We start from the raw sequence: 5387 nt of genomic DNA on the forward strand, positions 1-5387 counted from the left end.
AGTTGGGGTAAATAAATAAAGTGGATCTGAAAAAACAGAATACATAAATGATGCCAGTAATATAATAACAATGGAGTCACAGAGCTTTACAATCATTTTCCTGAATGATAAATAATCTTCTATCCATGTGGATCACAAGTTAAGATTTTCAACCCATTTTGCAAGCTGCAACTCTTATTTCCCAGTTTAAGATGTATGAAATACTCAGCTCCTTATATGGAAAACAATAACCGAAACAGTCGTTTATAATGTCACTTTCAATTCTTTAACATTCTCATAATAATGATTATTTTATATATTTCTTTACTCAGAATTGTATTGTAACACATGAGGCTCAAACATCACATTGACTTTCCTGGCTCTGATTTGTGTCGCTGTCATACATGCTGTTAAAACAGTACATAGTTGTGGGGGTGCAGCGTTAGTCTGAACAGTCATATCAGGATTCACACAAACCTGACTTTACTCTAATGTGACATTAAAGGAAAAGTTCACCCAAAAAGGAAAAAAACTGTCATTATGTGCTCACCCCCATGCCGATGGAAAGTCAGTTGAAGTTTCGTAGTCCACCAAACATTTCTGGAGCTGCAGAGCAAACCAGTGATGCAGCATTCTGCTAAACAGCTGAAGTAGCTGGGGACTCGTTTTCAAATGTAAAAAAAACAAAAACACAAACATAATGGCACTGTACAGCTTGTTAAGTGTAATCCAAGTCTCCAGAAGCCCTAAGATCCCAAACTGATTTGAAAAGTTGTTTTTTTTACATTTTAAAACCGGTCCCCATCTACCCCAGCTGTTTAGGAGAAGGCTCCAGAAATGTCTTGTGGACTATGAAACTTCACCTGACTTCCCATAGCCATAGGGGTAAGTAGATAATGACTGACTTTTTATTTTTGGGTGACCTTTACCTTCAATATTAATAATTAATCATAATTTTGAATTGTATTTATAATTGAATAACTAATTAATTCATCCTGGGTATGATGTTTTTGGTGCTGTGTTGAATTGCACAAAAATATGAATTGAAAACATCGGATCAGTGCAGTTGTTAAGAATTGATGCATGCATGAAGGCAGCTTCAGTGTGTACGGGGCCTGTTATTATTAGCTTGCCATTTTAACTGAATTCACAAATTACACCTCCAGACCTACAAACCTCGAGCCAAACCAGTGAGTAAATAAAGCCCTCATGACATTTGACTGTTTATTTGTGTTTTCCCTCGACCGTTGTTTGTGGAAAACTGTGCGGGTTGATGCAGGCTTTGTGTTTACATGGCAAGAAACTGACTTGCTGTTGGTTTGAACTCCACCGCCTGCCTCCCACAGTCAGTTCCACCGGCTGCTGTAGAGATGCTGCAGTGTAAATAGCTCCAAACCCTACAGTATTACAGTAGTGCAGGAAGACATTTTGTAATATCCTAACATTTACACAAATTTAGAGTCCTTCCCAACCTGAATAAACTCTAGTTGACACACACTCTTGCACATTTTGCTTATAAAATGTCAAATTTTGTCAACCAAATGTTTTGTCAACCACCTCATTTTCCAAATGAGAAAATGAGGTGTAATTGATGCAGTGTACCAAAGGCATTTTCTTTTCCTTTGTAGTGCTGCTCTCATCAAATCCCACTCATTCTGTCCTGAACCTAAGGGCATCTGGGAAGAAGATGTTCATTTACGGTAATGCACAGCTGCCTCACCTCTTACTCATGCAGCATGAGGCAGCAGCACGCTGTCTGCTGCGGTCAGCTGTTCAACATTCAACACATCACAGGCAGGTGTTTCATTGACTGTGGTGATAAATACAGAAATACAACTCATCTGGATCCCACATTCAATGAGCCTGCTTTAGCAATGCACTCCCATACCATGCACGACTATATTAGACTGCACAAAGCAGCCCCTTTACTTTGAGTTTGAAACTCTTCCCTCAGGTCGTAGATTTAGAGTTTCCCGGTTCAAGCGCAATACGAGTAAAAACTCCTTAACCCTGCTTAATCTGCACATGTAATACAGTATTTTGGAGAATGTTTTGTTCATGTGTATATTCAATGTACAGGAAACATTTTTGTACTTTTGCTTTTTGTATTTGAGTGTTTTTCATCTTGTGCCCCTGACTGCAAATCAAGTTTAACATCTGGGATAATAAAATGAGTGAACTGAACTGAACTATGTACTCACTTACTGTATGTAACTTAATATTATCATGATTCCAGATACTTCCACATAGAGAAACATCAAAATATTCAGCTTCTGTATGACTATCTCTTGTGTACTTCCTCCAACAGTTGTTTACCAAGACAATTAATGATTGTTATTAATTTATTAATTATAATTAGTTGTAATTAAACTGACACTTCGACTCCTTTCAACACATTGGCTTCAGCTGACACTAGATTAGGTTTTAGGTTCCTGTTCTCCTTCTAGCACTTTCTCTTCAAATATCACTTCAGCTCCTCACAGTGCTTAAGCAGCAACTTAACACAAGTGAAAAATCCTATTTTCTCTGACCTCCAGCCATTCAACCTCTCACCCGCCCTGCTGCTGTGATGCAGTAGTAGTGTACTGTGGGGTGTGTCAGTACACTGTGACATCACTGTGGTTACAGGTGTAACAGAGAGGAGAGACAAGCAACGATTTCCAGCCTAGTTCGATTTATGTCCGTGCCTGTGTTTCAACTGCCACTTTAACTTCTTTAAGTTTTCTCTCTCATTCGCGTCAGTCTTTCAAATGTTTCCATTGCAATTTTTTAAGTAGAAAGGAAATTTCTGATAATAGGAGAGATGTTTTTGAGTCTGTGCCTTGGTACGTGAGTGGGTGGGTGATGGTTCCTTGTCACCCCTGACAGTGTTGGAGTGGAAATTCAGTCACTGAGTCGTACCTGGTGTCTTCCAGCAGGCTGGCACAGAAAGCTTTGACCTTTCTCATCCTCTGCTATCAAATCACAAAGGGGTTCCTTCAGCCTCTCTTCCATGACTCACACAATCAACCAAACAGAGGCACTGTTCTACTGATATGCCAAGTTGATAAAAATGGGGGAAAAATAATAGAAAAAAAAAAACATTTGTCAAAGCGTTTTCTTCCAATTTTGCATTAGAAAAGGAGCAGCTGCTCACACTCTCCCTCCCCTCACCATCATTAGTGCCCTCTAAATAGACCCGCAGTGAAATTATGAATGGAGAATGACGGAGTTGAGTGCTGTTCCAAATAACAAATTAATTCATGATCCCAATTAGCATACTTACGCTGTTACTGTAGCTAAATGCAATGTGTAATTACATAATGCATGAAGTAGAGTAAACAAAGAATTCCGTGCTAGAGTGTGAGGCTCTCTGCTCCTCTAATGTCTTTGACTCTGCAGAGGAGACCTCAGCCAGTTCTTAAAAAATCGCCTGCAGCCACTTTAAAGACCAACCAGGGATTCATGCAGATTAATGGAATCCTAACTGGCACACGGTGCAATTTATAGACCAACATGCAAGATATTATGACCCAAATTCTGTCCATTATTAAAAACTGCAACATCTCTCTCTACCACTGCTAGCCTATTTATGTCACCCAGTTTCCATGGCTACCATGCCATAGATAAAATCTAAAGCACACACAGGTTTTCAAGTGCAACATCAACTTTCCCTTGCAAAGAGGGAAGAGGGATGACATTCATTAATGCATTAGAACAAAGGCAGACAAGCATGTTATTGTGCATTATCTCATAGTTGCATGAATAACACTGTGTTTAAAAGGGAGGAAACACAAGAACACTATCATGGACAGCTTTTGCTACAGTAGGATGCGTTGCCATATGGCTGGAAATGTAAATGATAAATTTACCCAAAAATGAAAATTCAGTTATCATCTACTCACCCTTGTGCCTATGGAAAGTCAAGTAAAGTTTCATAGTCCGCAAAACATTTCTGGAGCTTCAAAGCAAAACCAGTTTTAAAATGTAAAAAAACCCAAACAGTTTATCTCGACACGCGCCAGTGTTGTCCGAACATATAACACTGATCTCTGTCTCAGACCAAAACTCAGGTACTGTTTTGGCAGCAGTGTCGAAAAATTCAAAGGATTACCCAGCCAGGCATTTAAAACAAGTCCACAGCAGTCATTGGGGTTTTGACTGACCTTGTGAAAATGAAAGCATACATGCATAATGAAATGGACAGTAGCCTTCCTTCCTCACTCACACACACAAACAGACCATCGCCCTGGATTTCCTACCAGTCCACAGTGGGCCAAACACTACATGTCCTTCTGAGAACAAAGGAGCACAGGACAAAGCTGGCAATAATATGCTGTCTTCCTTATTTCCACCAGTTCAGTGAGGGCAAGCAGGAGCACACACACAATACCTGGTTGGAGAAGGAAGATGACATCATTTCTCCACACTAAAATGAGTCATTGTTCCCCATTTAGCTGTCAACTTCAAACACAGACAGCAACAAAACGCACGTCTTTGTCAGCAGAATGCTGAGATAATTTCAACCTGAAATGTAAACCAGAAGCCGGGGCGCTTTCACTGCCAACAGACAAACGGGTCATGTTCAGGGTCCTCACTATCAAAGGCCAGACACAGTTTATGTAACTGAATCTATTTCTACATTAGATAAATGGGCTCAATTCAAAAGAGCGGCTGTTCACACAATCAATAAAGTAGGTCGGGCCGGGCCTCGTAGCATGACATAAGGATTCACTTTGATCCTAGCTATTGATACACTCAAGATGTATGGTTCTTTGTCTGTGAAAAACAGCCCCACAGCTCCTTGTTCATCATAAAGACTGGATGTTTAGCACCACCTGCTGGCTGAATAGAGACACTGTGGCAGGGAGTGCTTACTCTGTACTGTCTTCCAGTTACGGGTCTACTTTGTTTTCTGAGAGGTAGGGTGCAGAGCATACTTCATAATAATGACATAAGTAGGTGGCCAAGAGGATCAAAACAATATTACACAAAGCACAACAATATTTCACAGAGCACTTTTCAAAATGTTACCGTGTTTTCTGAAATGTTGTGTTTTCTGAAGTGTTTTGTACAATAATGTGTTTTGTGAAATGTCGTTGCGTTTTCTGAAATGTTGTTTAGTGACGTGTTTTTCAAAATGTTGTTTTCTAAAATGTTACATTGTTGTTACATCATTGTTTTCTGGAGTGTTGCTGTTTTGCCAAATGTTGTGTATTGTGATTTTGTTTGTATTGAGGTGATGATGACCTCATTTCTCTAGAGGAAGACAACATTTCACCATATCTGTAGCTAGACTGAGCTTTCGAAAAAACATCTATCTCACATGCAGTTCTAAGGACTCCCTCAGCTCTACAGGAAACTGATAAGAAAAGGCCACTGAGATACTGCAAATGCATCCAACAAACAACCACGCATGAAAACGTGCA

Source organism: Pagrus pagrus (assembly GCF_965226575.1).
Source record: "Pagrus pagrus genome assembly, chromosome: 16".
In the NCBI taxonomy this organism is placed as follows: Eukaryota; Metazoa; Chordata; class Actinopteri; order Spariformes; family Sparidae; genus Pagrus; species Pagrus pagrus.